The sequence below is a fragment of the Leptonychotes weddellii genome, chromosome 2 (assembly GCF_054177405.1).
Source record: "Leptonychotes weddellii isolate Sample4059 chromosome 2, ASM5417740v2, whole genome shotgun sequence".
NCBI classification, from domain to species: Eukaryota; Metazoa; Chordata; class Mammalia; order Carnivora; family Phocidae; genus Leptonychotes; species Leptonychotes weddellii.
The window spans coordinates 118,225,207-118,241,577 of NC_138370.1; positions in this window are offsets into that span (position 1 = coordinate 118,225,207).

A 16,371-nucleotide genomic window follows, 5' to 3' on the forward strand; every position below is an offset into this window, starting at 1 on the left:
TCTCTCATGGTTCGTCTACCCCTCCGATTTCCCCCCCTTCATTCTTCCCGTCCTGCTACCTTCTTCTTCTTCTTCTTTTTTTTTTTTCTTAACATATATTGCATTATTTGTTTCAGAGGTACAGATCTGAGATTCAACAGTCTTGCACAATTCACAGCGCTTAAAACCACAAGTCTTTTGAGGCAGGGACTGAGTCATATTCATCTCTGTATGCTCCCGAATAATTTTGTTAGTACAAGATTAGTACAAAGTTGCTGAACTAGGAAAGTTGATCTACTAATTTCTTACTGCATCGGGAAAAAAACTATTTTTCCAAGTTCCTCGTTTCATTTAAAAGATGACTTTAGGGAATAGCTAAGTTCAGAATAGAGCCAAATCATAGAGTATTATGGATTTTCCCTAAACAAAACAAAAGGGGAAATTATCTGTTTTAAAACCCTTACATTAGACGACAATGGCTTAAGAAAAAATAAAATCTCAAAGCTATGCTGAAAGAAACATTTAAAATTTTATACCGAGAGGGTGAGGAGTCTCTTATTCCTTGAGTCTTAACGTTGATATCAGTAGAGAAATGGAGACTGTGAATAATATTTAGACCACAATTTTCATCTTTGCAGAGTTGAAAATCTACTTGACTCGGACTTTTATTAGGACATCATGTTAAATCCACATATCAAAGTCTTCGGGGGTGACATTGGACACAATATTACTGAACCATTACGGGGGCACATCAATTAAAACCCAGCTGGTGAACAAAATGACAATCTCTTTTTTCAATGCCTCATCACAAGATGTAAAAAATTTCCCCAAATTACCAAATGATTATTCGTTTTAATCAAGGTAAAAACTATACTAAGCTGCGGAACAAAGCCCCCAACACACAACCGTGCTCCCAGAGCTGGAGACTGGCAGGATCAACTCAGGAAACCAGCCTGGTGGTCCAGGTTGCCTTGACAACTGCTCCCATAGAACCAGCCTTCAAAGATAGGCTCAGACAAAGCAACAAGGAAGACTAATTGATGATCAGCCTCTAATATCTAAGACAGAAGAGTGATTGGATGATACTGTGTGAATATTTCTAAATTTAAATGAACATTTGGGTGGGGGTGTTTTAAACCTTACTGTTTTGTTGTGTTTTTTTTTATGGAATTCTCCCTTCTTTCTCAGTTCCAAAATAAGAAATCCCCTTTTTAAGGGGATAACAAGCACAGCTGAACAGCCGGCTACCTTGGAAAATCTAACCTGGAAAATAATTCTTTCTCATTTAAACTCAAAACTCCCCCCCAAAGAGGCAGCAGGAGAGTCAGGAAAAGATGAGAGGCAAACGGGAGGTAGCTGGGAGAGATTTAATCACAACTCTTCAAAAAACCCTCCTTGTGTGTGGGGGTGTGATGGGTGCCTCAGCAATCCTGGTGTGCTGCCAAACACCAGGAAATCAGTTCATAGCCCAAACTGTCACAAAAATGCGAGCACACTTGGAGAGAGAGAAGGCGACAGTTCCCCGTGTCAGCCTCTCTCCCGTTTGCCTGCAGAGCACAGATGTCTCAGCGAGCAATTCCAGGTGCAGAAAGAAACCTGTGTACAAACAGTAGACAATTTGAGAAGGGTAGGGACAGAGAAGCATCAATTCACAGTAAGGATAAACAACGCAAAGAAACCCAGTGTGTTGGAACAAAAGAAGCCTTTGAGGTGTTATAATAGAATTACTAAGCCAATTGTGGTCACCCAAATAAGAGAGACCAGAAATTCAATTACTCCAACCCTGAGGAATAAATACATAAAATAAGAAGCCAGAGAGAAAGCAAGCCAAAATAAAGACTTACATTAACAAAGGACTCTAAGGAGTCCACCTTCCTCTTACTGTGTTTTCTCGGCGGTATTTTAGATGCCATTCCCCAAATGTGCAATTATCTCAGCAGAACGAAGTAAGAAGTGAAACTGCAGGGTGTGCTCACTACAGTGCACGGGGGCAGACACAGAAATTGGCGGTGCAAGGGCAGTTGCTAGACAGGAGCTGGACAGTCGCCCGCGTGACCTGTAATGCAGAAAACTCAACAAGTCCTTGAAACATGGAGCCTAAGAAAAGTACTTTGAATTATTTCATCTTAAGTAAAACAAACAGGAGTGCGTGGCTGGCTCAGTCAGTAGAGCATACAACTCGATCTCGGGGTTGTGTGTTCGAGCCCCACGTTTGGTGGGAACCTGTTTTAAATTTTTTAAAAAAAGGTATTTAAGTAAAACAAACTGTTCTTCAAGTTCAACAGCAACACAACAACAGCAAATCCACAAAAAGTCATACTCCTTTCATTGTGGGAAGGGAGAGTGGAATGTCCAGAGTGGTAAACCTCTTCAGTTGTGTGGTTGGACCTGGTCGCTTACCCAACATGGGTGGGGAGGCCAGAGATGTGTTTGCACAACTTGTTGTCCTGAAGGCTTGTTGTCCTGAAGACATCAGCGCTTCGACCCGAAGCGCCTTCTCTCCAACTGAGAATGAGGATGGTGTATGGCGACAGATGACAGCTCATGACCCTTGCGGGCTACGAGGGGGATTCTCAACGCCAAGGCACTTCAGTCATTTCAGGGGATGACTGATTCCCTTAACTGGAGTTACGTTTGGTTTTTAAAATTTTAAGCAGTACGTTAATTCATTGTTGGTGAAGGTATGGAGAAATGACTGCTGCTTAAATTGTTGGTGAGAAGTGTTCTTTTGATACAAGCTTTCTGGAAGAAAATGACGTTATGTGTATCAGCACTTAAAAGGAAGTACAGTTGACTCATGAACAATGTGGGGGCTGGGGGTGCTGACCCCCTGCACAGTTGAAAATTGGCCACAGAACTTTTGACTCCTCCAAATCTTAACTACTATTGACTTGAAGCCTTACTGAAAACATCAACGGTCAATTAACACATATTTTGTATGTTCCAATAAAGTAAGCTAGAGAAAAGGAAATGTTATTAAGAAAGTCATAAGTTGGGGCACCTGGGTGGCTCAGTTGTTAAGCATCTGCCTTCGGCTCAGGTCATGATCCCAGGGTCCTGGGATCAAGCCCCATATCCGGCTCCCTGCTCTATGGGAGGCCTGCTTCTCCCTCTCCCACTTCCCCTGCTTGTGTTCCCTCTCTCGCTGTCTCTCTCTCTGTCAAATAAATAAATAAAATCTTAAAAAAAAAAAAGAAAGTCATGAGGAAGAGGGGCACCTGGGTGGCGTAGTTGGTTGGACATCCAACTTGGTTTCAGCTCAGATCGTGATCTCAGGGTCGTGGGATCGAGCCCTGCATCAAGCTCCACACTCAGCACAGCGTCTACTTGAGGCTCTCTCACCCTCTGCCCCTCCCCCTGCTCGCTCTCTCTCTCTCTCTTTCAAATAAAATAAAAATAAAAAAAAAAGAAAATCATAAGGAAGAGAAAATACATTTGCAGTACTGTATTGTATTGAAAAAAATCTGCATGTAAGTGGATCTGTGCAGTACAAACCCATGTTGTTCAAGGGTCAGCTGTAATCAGAGAAGCAGCTCTATCTTCAAAATCTATCTATAATCTGTCCATTTCTCATCAGCCACTGCCACCTTCCTGGTCCAGGCCACCATCACCTCTTGCCTGTTTTTCCAAAATAGCATAAAGGTTGGTCACCCTTGACCCTTCAAGTCTATACTCAACAAGCAGTCAGATGATATCTTGTCACAAGCTCTGATGACTTCTCATCTTTTTTGAATGAAAGCCAAGACCTCACCACTGTCTTACAAGGCTCCCTCCTCCCATTTCCCTCCCCCCCACCCCCCAATCTCTCAGAGTCATCTTTTGCTTCTCTCCTCTTTGCTGCGTCCACTTCAGCCAGATCAGCCTCCATGGTGTTCCTGAACTCACCAGGCATGCTTCTGCCCCAGGGCCTTTGTACTTGCTGTTCCCTTATCCTAGACAGCTCATGCCCTCTCTGTCCTACCTTCACCCCTGGCTTCATCAACTTCAAATCTTTTCTCAAAAGTCATCTTCTCAGTGAGGTGAGGCTTCTTTTGCCTGCCCTAACATCGCAATGTTCCCTCACTTACGATTCCTCTTTCCTGCTTTTCTCCCCAGCATTTATCAACTTATCATCCTCTGACACCCTGTATAGTTGACAATTTTTATTTAAATAACATAGAAAAGAGCGATCCCCATAACTCTGGAACACCTAGGGAGTAACTAGGCAGCTGATCTCTGAGTTATATAAACTAATAAAAGAATTCATACATGTCATTTAAAAATCAATTTGCTTGCGTTTTAGTTACCTCTCCAACTATAAATAGCTATAATTGATATTTATATATGTCATGACTCCTCTCTCCAGAAGAGAAAACCAATTAGCCACTATGAAAGATAATCATTTGTTAGTTCGACATCTTCTTATATCTTACTGATGAGGATCATATCCTGGTGTTAGATGGGCTCTGGATCTTTCTGCACAATGTGAGTTGTAAGAAATGTAAATTTTTTTTTATTTTTAAAGATTTTATTTATTTATTAGAGAGAGAGCACGAGAGGGGGAGGGGCAGAGGAAGAAGCAGGCTCCCTGCGGAGCAGGGAACCTGATGTGGGACTCCATCCTAGGACCCCAGGATCATGACCTGAGCTGAAGGCAGTCGCTTAACCAACTGAGCCACCCAGACGCCCAAGAATTGTAAATTCTTATGCATGCAAATTAAAACATACTATAATTAACTAATACAGATAAGTCATCTTCTTCAAATCCTATTTAATGAATTTAACCATTTGCTTTTCTGGATAACTAAATTGCATGGCTTCAGCCACAGCATTAACCCCATGTTAATTCTGCAGTATTATGACAAATGTATTCTTGTTTATAGCTTTCATTACCTGTAAACTTCTCAAGCCCAAAGCATATGTGTGTGTGGAGGGGAATGAATCTTCTCTTTCCCTTAGTCTATCTGGCAGTCAGAAATTCGGTCCACAGATATTTTCAGATGACTTCATGTCTACTGATGCTGGGGACGCAGCATTGGGCGAGCTGCATAAGGACCCTTCCAGTGTAATAAGACAGGTTGGCACAGAGCTGTGAGTGTTATGAAAGCGAGCAGAACGAGCCCTCGGCGTGTGTAACAGAGAGGGTCCCTCGGGTGGGGTCGAGGGTCAGGAAACACCTCTCTGAGAAGTGAGGTTTAACTCTTGAATTTTCTTGGCAAATGCAATGGAGAAGGAAGGACTTTTCAGGCAGAGGGAACAGTATGTGCAGAGAAAGACCCTAAAGTGGCAAAAGGATGATATGTTCCAGAAGCAGAAAGAAAACCCATAAGATGGGGCACCTGGGTGGCTCAGTCAGTTAAGCATCAGCCTTTGGCTCAGGTCATGATCCCAGAGTTCTGGGATCGAGCCCCGAGTTGGGCTCCCCTGCTTCTCCCTCTCCCTCTGCCCTTCCCTCTGCTTATGCTCGCTTGTGCTCTCTCTCTCAAATAAATAAATAAATAGAATCTTAAAAAAAAAAAAAGAAAACCCGTAGACTGGAAAGATGGACACAGTGGGAGTCCAGGCGAGGACTATTAAACTTGATCCTAAGGGCAAAGGAAGGCAGTGGAGGGTTTTAAGTCAGGGATCCGTTTGCTCTGTGCCCTGTGGTCAGCTGGTCTCTGCAGTCTTTTGATTTTCTGACCATGTCCTTGTCTAATTGCTGTGCTGTTACGTAAGAACAATTCCGGACTCATTTTCCAGGACTTTAGTGAACCACGTTAAATCCATTTTACTCTCTATCATGCTTATTTGTAGGATATAAAATAGATTTTCAGTAACACCTAAAGAACCTCATTGCTAAGTCCTTAGGGAAAAAATTTAAATTTCACCTGTAGTACCTATAGTATCTACACTCTTCCATATTCTCCTACCAGATGCAATGCGAGGCAGTGTGGCAGAGCACTTAGAAGAGAATGGATCCTAGAGCTGGGGTTCAAATCCTGGCTCTGTCATTTACCTCCTTGTGTGAATTTGAGCAGGTCACTTAATTTCCCTGTGCCTTGGTTTCCTCATTTGTGAAGCAGGAGATAATAATAGGAACTCATAGGCAGGGTGACCACATAATTAATCATCCAAACTGGACATTTGGGAGACAGAAGGGGGACCCAGCATAGGCCGATGTGCGTGGAGCACTTAGAGTGGCGTCCGGCTCAGAGTAAGGCTGGTGTCGTCATTCCTGAGATGCTTTCACTGATTCCTGAGAAAACTAGAACCACCAACTGATTTTAAACATCAACATGATTGGAAGGGAGAACCAAGAAATATTTAAAACTCCATGAAACTGTGTCAGACTCAAAAGTACTGTGACTTGAAGAGGATTATCTTTTCACAGAAAACTAAACAAAGAGATAAAAAAAAATCTAAATAAAAGCAAACCATAGTTGTGCTCAGAAAGACAAATACTTTTGGTGGGCAATATTGGTTAAATGCTAGTGTAAGTACATGTTAAGATGGGATTTAAAATGATCTGACTTACAGACGTGGGTATTAGGCTGTCAGAAGTATCAATTAGGGGAGCACTTCATTTAGTTCTGATTATGAAAGTAATAACTGCTGGTTATAGAAAATTTGAAAATGAAAAAAAGAAGGAAATGAAAAGTCATTCATTCTCCTACCACTAAAAATAACCACCAGGAATGTTGGCTACCTGCTCTCATGTGCAATACGCCAATTTTCCATATGCTCTCTCTTATGCATACACATGTATGTGGATAGATCGATCGATTGATCTATCATCTATCTATCTATCTATCATCTATCTATCTATCTATCATCTATCTATCTTTTCAAAAATAAGGTAATTCTATAAATGCATGTGTATTAGTTTCCCAGACCTACCATAACAAAGTACCACAAATCGGGTGTCTTTAAAAAATAGAAATTTATTCTCTCAGTTCTGGAGCCTAGAAGCCTGAAATCAAAATATTGGCAGGGCCATGCTCCCTTTGAAGATTCTGGGAAAGGATCCTTTCTTGCCTCTTCTAGCTTCTGGGGTTGCGAGCCATCCTTGGCCTTCTCCCTCTGATCTCTGCCTCTCTCTTCACGTGGCCTTCCCCCCTGTGTGTCTGTGTCTCTGTGTGCCCACATGGCCTTCGTGTAACGATACCCCTCACTGGATTTAGGGTCCAGCTTCATCCAGTAGGACCTCTTCTTAACTAATGACATCTGCAAATACCCTATTTGCAAACAAAGTCATATTCGGAGGTTTCAGGTGGACTTGAATAGTTGGGGGACACCATTCAACCCAGTACAGCACGTGCTGAAGCCATCCGGCTATCCCATGTAAGATGTGGTAGGCTTCCTCATCCTGCGATACCCCAAATGTAATATTTGAATCTCCTCTTACTGAGTCCAATGTAGTTCCTTCCATACTTCCCCCCCAGGAATGTCTGCTTTCTTTCTGGGGCAGGGTGGGGGTGTTACTGACATCATCCAGACCCAGGGAGAAGAATCCAATCTCCCTAGAATCACGGGAACTATAGCCTGCATTTAGCCCCTTCACAGGGTGAAGTGTGACCTAAGAGTTAGCCACCCAACGCACCATTTTGTCAGGCCAGCATTTACACAGCTACTCCCTGAGCACATGCCTGCCTCCTAAGCCCTGCCTTAGCCTAGACTCATGTCTTCATGCTCATGGGCCTAGAATGATCACTGACACTGGTTGGCTCAGGATACAACAGGCTACTAGTCCTATCGCTTTCCGACCTCAAGGTAATTTTATTTTGAAAGACCCTTTGCTTTAACCTGACCATAAGCCATAGTTAGGGCCCTCACAATCTACCGCAAAAGATTTGTCTAATGTTAAGCTTCAGGTACAAGTTATTGGAGTCTTGTCACTCCCCCTTCAGAAGGCCCCTGGGCTCCGTATGCAAATGAGAGCACCTCCTTCCTGGAACGATTTGCACTAGGAGGCACTAGGAAAGATACCTGGGCTCAGTCAGAGAAAATGTACTGTCCCACCCTCAGGCAACGGGTGCCTGACTGCCTTCTTAATTTCAGAACAAGTGAACGACTATTAAATAATCCTTCCCATAAAAAGAAAAGTGTGTGTTGGGCGGCTGGTGGTCTCCTATAGACCTAGAGATATCTGGCATCACTTCAAAGTCCCCCCAGCATCACCCATGGGCTGCTTTGGAAACAGCATCCCATTATAATTTGCATACTATCTTATCCCATGGATGTACTATAACTTATTTAACTGTTCCCATATTTTGATACATTTAAGGTGATTTCCCATCAGTAGTTAACTGGGATAAAAATCCTCATCCACTTAATGAATATTTATTATGCATTTACCAGGTCCCAGTCAATGTTTTAGGCCCAAAGAGTCTAAAGTTCTTGTTTCTGGGGCACCTGGGTGGCTCAGTTGGCTAAGCATCTGCCTTCGGCTCAGGTCATGATCCCAGAGTCCTGGGATCCAGTCCCACATCGGGCTCCTCCTTGCTCAGTGGGGAGTCTGCTTCTTCCTCTCCCTCTACCCTTCCCCCCTGCTCATGCATCTCTCTCTCTCTCTCTCGCTCTCACACTCTCAAATAAATAAAATCTTTAAATAAAATAAAATAAAGTTCTTTCTGAGGAGCTTACATTTTTGTGACAGAGAAGGAAGACAACAAACAATAAGTGTAAAATGTATGCCTTCATAATTACAATGAAGAAAAGTAAGGCGGAGCAAGGTGAGAGAGTTAGGGAGTTGCTATTCCAGATGGGACAAGTGGGAGGGGCCTTATGAAAAAGCTGGTGTTTGATATACCTGCCCAATTTGGTGAACTGGATAGGTTCTTTATAAAGCACAGGAACACTCACGTGAAGTTCTGTCTTTTTTGTTTCTGTTGTTTGTTTGCTAACTACATCACATATGACTATAAATAAAATGGACATCTCTCCATTAAGTGAAATCACCACTCACATGCAATTTACACCAGCACATGATGAATAAACTGGATTAAAAAATCAATGGTTGCTCATAAAACTACAATTAATATTATGTCTCCTCCATGAATTATGGTGAGTCACCAAATGAAAGGAGGACATGGAAAACCATGAAAAGTGGCCACCAATCAGCATTCAGTTTTGATATGACTGGATCTATTTGTAGCATATTCTTTTTTCTGAAGAGATTTGACAGTCTTTTGCCCTTCAATAGTTTGTCAACAAAAGTGGTACCAAATGAAGACTAGCAGAATGATGCGGACTCTAAAAGTGAATCTTTCACAACTTATCATTACAACTTACTTACTAAAAAGACCCAGTCTGTGTTTACAATGCTGTCTTGAATATCAAATATTTAAATATTTTTGTCACACTGAGAACCAAGCTCTTATACCTTAGTTTTATCATGCTGCAACATTTTAGGTAACCAGATGTTTAAATGTCCTGCACTTAATTTTTAAGTTGTTTGTGTGGGGGGGAGGCATGTGCACTCTGGTTACCTAAGTAACCATCCATTAATGCTAAGTTTTGTTTGTTTGTTTTTTAAGTAGGCTCCACGCCCAGCATGGAGCTCAACACTGGGCTTGAACTCAAGACCCTGAGATCAAGGCCTGACCTAAGATCAAGAGTCAGACACTTAACTGAATGAGCCACCCATGTGCCCCCGTTAATGCTATGTTTTAAAGTGATATGAACAGAGGACATAACTTTTAGAGGGAAAATCTCATTTTGGAGACTTTTCTTATGTTAATACCAAGTTGTTCTTACCTCTTAGAAGCTTAAGATATCTTCCTTCCCAGAAACTCCTATGTATTTGAACAGCAAAGAACGGCCACTTTGCCATGTAGCTTCTGGTGAGACACAAAGTGGACTAGGAGCCAGAAAACCTGGGTTAGCATCTCAGCCACTGACCAGCTATGTGATAATAGCTAGTTTTTACTGAGTTCTCACTTGCCGCTCCACACCCATGGTTTCCATTCTGTTGTTAATTCACATTTTACAGAGAGGCTTAGAAAAGGTCAGCAACTTGCTCAGGATCAAAGAATAACAGAGGTGGGATCTTACCCAAATCATCTTGAGGCTCCATTTTCTCCTCTGTCCCATGGAGTTAGCTGTCCAAGGTCAGTCTGTTTCACTGGAGAATAATTTATTAAATGCTCAACAAACCACTTTGAAAACATTTCAAATTCTAATCACAAAAGCCCTTGAATAGATAATCCATTTTCATGGCTCAAAAACCCAAACAATATAAAATGGTGAAGAATCTGGTTCCCACTCTTATTCCTATTTATCTTACTTTCCTACCCTTTTTTTTCTGTACAAGGAACCATCCAATTATTATTTATTTATGCAAATAAATAAATAATGAGAATAATTCCCCCTTCTTTGTATGTTTAATCTCTATGGAAGGTATTCTTGTGTCAGCAAATACATAGCTTTCTTGTCCTTTTTGACAGTTGCCTAATACCTTACTGTGTAGATGTACCATTGTTTATTTAACAAGCTCTCTATTGGTGGACATTAGATTTGTTTCCCAATCTTTTGCTATTATAGACAATCAAGCCCAGAATTTTATTTTTGTGGAAAAACAAAGATACAGACTGCCTATGTGTGTATATTATGAGAGGAACAGTAAATAGGAGAACCTCTTAGGTCCCTGTTTTGTTCAGTGCTGTCATTCCTTACCCATTTTTGATATTTAACACAAGATGAAGTTCGTCAAGCTTAACTAAAGGAACCTATACCTTTTTGGGGCCCCTGGGTGGCTCAGTCAGTTAAGCGTCTGCCTTCAGCTCAGGTCATGACCTTGGGCTCCCGGGATTGAGCCCCACATCAGGGATCCCTGCTCAGCAGGGAGTCTGCTTCTCCTTCTCCCTCTGCCCCTCCCCCACCACTTGTGCTCTCTCTCGTGCTCGCTCTCTCTCTCTCTCAAATAAATAAATAAAATCTTAAAGAAAAGAAAGAAAGAAAGAAAGAAAGAAAGAAAGAAAGAAAGAAAGAAAGAAAGAAAGAAAGAACCTATACCTTCTTATGGAGTCTTCTCATCCGGGAGCCCCGAGGGACCAGAGAATTAGAGCCCCATGGATGTATCATTATCACTGTCACTTTTTACTAATCTTGTCTTGGGTTTACTTATTTTAAAACTCTGCCTATACAACTAGATCCTTGTGAACATATTGTCCAAAGTCTGATATATTAGAAGAACTGCTTCTAGAAAAATATATCCTGGAATATGTGTTTCCTTTATCACAGTCTGGGCAATCATAAACCTATGCTGGATTGACTAAGGACGTAGCCCAAAGACATCCATGACAGCTGACACAAAAAGAGGGAGGTAGGGAGGTAGGAGGGAAATCCAAGGCAGAAGGCAGGTGTCTCATGATTTTAGAAGGTCAGCTTCTCCCTACTTTCTTCTCTACTCTGTCACAGATGAGGAGGAGATTCTACAACTGACCTTAAGTAGGTTGAGTTTGTTGTGGCCTAAGTGGGTGATATCAAAGACATCCCCAGATTTCCTTCACCTCTCTTCTCTTAGTCACTGTGTGGAAGTCTTCACTTTTACTTCTCTTTGTCACTGCCTAAAATTCCACCAATTACAGATTCATTTGGGTTAAAAGCATCTCATTTAAAAGGTAAATATCTTCAGTCATTCATGCCTTAAAGTAAATTGATTTACTCAGTTACCCTGTCCTAACAGCCAGTGTGGATCAGCCACGTACTAAGGGCTGGTGTGGAGGGGTCGGGGGGCGGGGGTGAGGCAGGATGCTTACAGTAATTTTGGAATGGGGTGGGAGCAGATGAGTGGGAAGGGGGCAGCAGGGAGAAAGACTCTGGAGTTCCAGAGGTGGAGGACTCTTCAACACTTGAAGAGAAAGAAGCAGGGAATAGAGACACACAGAAGCGAAGTCTGCTGGGCCCCAAAAGGGACATTGTCCTTTCTATAATCTTACCCAAGAGCAGCCCTGCTTATTTGGACATGTTTACCAAGAATGCATCAGTTGCTTCACTCTGGATCTTTCCTCTGTATTGTTTGTTTTTGTTTACTATTCCAGCTGTAAATTGGAATATAAAGCTGGTGAAGAAGGTACAATCAGAGAGTAATTACTGGTATATGTGGTGTTTGGCTGGTGGCATACTCAATGACAATAGCCCCCTGGCACTGTGGTTTAACCACAGATTATTTTGTTTCATGGTCTGGATTTCAAAATTCTCAAGCATATCATTATGCCCACTCCAAGAACATGAAGAAACAACTTAGACTGGAGCGAAGATTTTTTTTTTAAAGGGACACAGTGAGGGGAAGAAAAGCAATACATGCATTGGCAAAGAACTAAGTTAATCATTTCCCACATGATTCAACGGAACAGAATCTCAGCTTCAAGCACATCTTAGTTCCCCATCTTCCCTCTGCAAAGACTCCCCTAGTGGCTCAAGTCTTTAACAGAAGATGCCAAGCTGCCCTGTGAATGGCAAAGCAGCCTAATACAACATCTGTATTTTGACAGATCAACTTCTAGGAATCAGGAGAGAAACATCATGTAACACCATGCGCACTGAACCCTCTGTGAGCCTGACAGATATTAAGCCTGCTTCCCAAACTTCTCCTGTCAGAGTTTCTGTTTTCAATTTTGTTTTGTTTTGACATCTGCATTATCCTCCGGGTCTCCTTTTGGTTTGCATTTCACCCCTATTTAAGTGTTTCTTCCTGGGGCGTCTGGTGGCTCAGTGGGTTTAGCAGCCGGCTCTTGATTTCAGCTCAGGTCATGATCTCAGGGTTGTTGGATCGAGCCCCGTGTCAGGCTCTGTGCTCAGCACGGAGTCTGCTTGTCCCTCTCCCTCTGCTCCTGCCCCCACTCTCTCTCTCTCTCTCAAATAAATGGATGAATAAAATTTTTAAGTGTTTCTTCTTCTCCTGGCCATAGCAAATACTGTACATGATCCCATCCTCCATTCTCTTCCCACAAACCACAAATGGTATTTCTCCAACAACATCACCTCACCTTCTATTTTATATTTACATTGTACCTCATTCTCATGTCCCTCTGGAAGACCCCATGGCTGAGCTGCAGGAAGCCAGATGGTGGGAAGTGCTTGCGGGCTATTTTAAGTAGCACTGGTACACACTTCCGATGGCTTCTGACCAGGACTGCTTGGGTAAACTTGGTAATGGCATTTCATTTTCCTGTGCCTTGGTTTTTTTTGTTCTATAAAATGAAATTCTAAGAAGTATATCACTTAAAAATAGTACTTCACATATAGCTCTTATGCATGCACTATCTCATTTGATCTTAAAACAACCCAATTAGGGTGGGTATTTCTATCTACAAACCAATTAGACCAGGTTTGCTGCAAATGTTCCTGATTTGGGGCACTGTGAGGGCCTGCAGACACTACTGATTCCTGTACACTTTTCCTTCCTTGCCAACTCTGATTTTCCAGGTGTCCCTCCCTGGAGGAAGAAGACCCTCACCCAGCTCAGTGGTAAGCCCTGAACAACCCCACTCAATCATGACTTTATTCTCTTTGCCAACGATGTTCTCGGGGTGGCAAATGACCCAGTTCTAGCTAATGAAATAGGAGACCAGGTCTGCTGGGAGGCTTCTGGGAAAGTCTTCTAGATCTTAGAAAGACACGGGGACGAGACAGTCCTTCCAGACCTCAAGCCTGAGGTTGAGGCTTAGAATTGTGGAAGCCATCTTGTGACTATGTAGGGAACTAGCCCAGAAGAACACCAACAAGTTAGGATAATAGAGGGAACAGACAGAAGAACATAAGACTTTGATGACGGAACCACAGAATTAAGCAAGCCTAGATCCACCCTACCTTAGGCTTTCATGTTATATGTGGTATGTTTGAGTATTTTGGCTCCAAAGGGACTACTCAGCTTGCACCCATATGAATTTAGGTACTCACCTAAGGTCTCAAGAAAACTTGCCTGTGCATTAAAATCACGTGGGGAGATTCAAGACATGTTCATGCCTGGCCTTCACCTGCAGAGGTTCTGACGCAATTCATCTAGGCCAAGGTCTGCGATTTGATATTTTTTAAAAGTTTCCCAAGCAATTTTAATGTGAGCACCATTGGTCTAAAAGCTTCAAAGGACAAAGAAGATATATTTTAAGACACATTTTCCTTCTTGCCATTGTCCTGCCTCACCCCCACCTCTCCCACCATGTTCTGAGCATCTCCCAAACATAGAGTGACCTGGGACAATCTTAGTTTATAACTGTTGCCATAACATAATTCTCAACTGCAAGCCCCCTTACCCTAAAAAATGTCCCATTTTGGATGATTAGTCGCCTTACCTAAAAGGACTGTTAGTGCAGCTAGTTTAATCAAGACTCTTAACACTGCCTCTTGCCTATTTTGGATAAATGCATGCCTATCCCAATGTTGATAGGAGGCCCAGGTTTGCCGAGGACTCAGTTGGCTTGCTGGAGTTTTTATTAAGTGCTTCAGTCCCAACCCTGGAGGCTTTCAATTTCAGCTGGAAGATTGGGGGTTGCATGAGAATCTCAGAAGTCTTGTAGAAAGTTAAGTATTTCCTGAGTTATTTTTATGTGCTAAATTATTTGTTACCATGCTGGTGTGCATGTAGTCCCATCTGAAGGCAGGGAATGGTCAAAATGATTTCCCTAGCTTCCCCCCAACCCCAGGATGCTCTGATAATGCACATCCTGCTGTAGCCCTTCAGAATTGGAAGAGGAAATTACACAGTGGGAACCGCTGAAGCAGAAGAGACCTCTTGATTTAAGATGCTGGAGTGATATTCAAAGCAGAAAGCTGAAGCATGGAGCAAAAGAAATTGACAGGTAGGGAAAGCAAAACCAAGGGAATGATACTGAGTTGCTTTACTGTGACCTAATGAAGGTTTTAAACCTTGCCTGGGATTAGCAAGGCACTTTGGAAATCATGCAAATAGCTTAGATGTGGGCATCAGAGGGGGGCAGCCTTGTCTACCAGGGCAGCCAAATGGAGTCCCAATTTCACAGAGATCTGTCAAGTCTTTGGGGGGAAAACAAAGAGGATTTAGAGGATTGTTCCAGGAAGTTATATGAAGATTTGTAAACAGGAAGGGGCCATCAGGGCTACCCTCATTCTATCTGGCAATGCCTTAGATGTTTAGAGAGATCTAGATTGCTTTGTGGGAGGGCAAAGCTAAAGAGCCTGAGGACTCTCTGAAAACACTGGCCAGTTGTTGAAGAAAGGAAATTCTTTAGAATGAGAAAATTAAAGGTGTCACTTAAACTCCTGGGTTCTTTTTTTTTTTTAAGGATTTTATTTATTTATTTGACAGAGAGAGAAAGCGAGAGAGGGAACACAAGCAGGGGGAGTGGGAGAGGGAGAAGCAGGCTTCCCGCGGAGAAGGGAGCCCGATGCGGGGCTCGATCCCAGGACCCCGGGATCATGACCTGAGCCGAAGGCAGACGCTTAACGACTGAGCCACCCAGGCGCCCCTCCTGGGTTCTTTGACATGAGTCAAGAAGGAATTAGAAACTGGAAGAGCAATTTTCTTGCTGTTGCCCCAGAGGCAAGAGATCTCTCCTCTACCTCTAGGAGAGAAGCAAGGTCAACTTTGGGGATTGTTTCAGCTATACACTGCCGTGTAACAGACCATCTCAAAGCATAAGGGCTTAAAACAAGAACCATTTATTCACAATTTCATTATTTATTAGGTCAAGATTAGTCTGGGACACTTATCTTTGTCCCATGTAGCATCAGATGGAAAACTTGACCAACTGAGGATCTACTTTCAAGTTGGCCTACTCCCAGAGCTGGCAGGTTGGGGCTGGCTGTCAGCTGAGAACTCAGCTGGGCCTGGAAGCCAGGGGCCTTGATTCTCTTCCACATGAACCCGTGGCTCCAAGTGGCTCCTGAGGCGCACTCACAGCATGAAGGCTAGGTTCCAAGAGAGACAAAAGAAGCTCACAGTCTTATTTTTTTTTTAATTTTTTTATTAACATACAATGTATTATTTGTTTCAGGGGTACAGATCTGTGAGTCATCAGTCTTACAAAATTCACAGCACTCACCATAGCACATACCCTTCCCAGTGTCCATCACCCAGCCGCCCCACCCCTCCCAACCCCCTCCACTCCAGCAACCCCTGTTTGTTTCCTGAGATTAAGAGTCTCTTATGGTTTGTCTCCCTCTCTGGTTTCATTTTGTTTCATTTTTCCCTCCCTTCACCTATGATCCTCTGCCTTGTTTCTCAAATTCCTCATACCAATGAGATCATATGATACTTGTCTTTCTCTGATTGACTTATTTCGCTTAGCATAATATCTTCTAGTTCCATCCACGTTGTTGCAAATGGCAAGATTTCTTTTTTTGGGGGGCGCCTGGGTGGCTCAGATGGTTAAGCGTCTGCCTTCGGCTCAGGTCATGATCCCAGGGTCCTGGGATCGAGTCCCGCATCGGGCTCTCTGCTCCTTGGGAGCC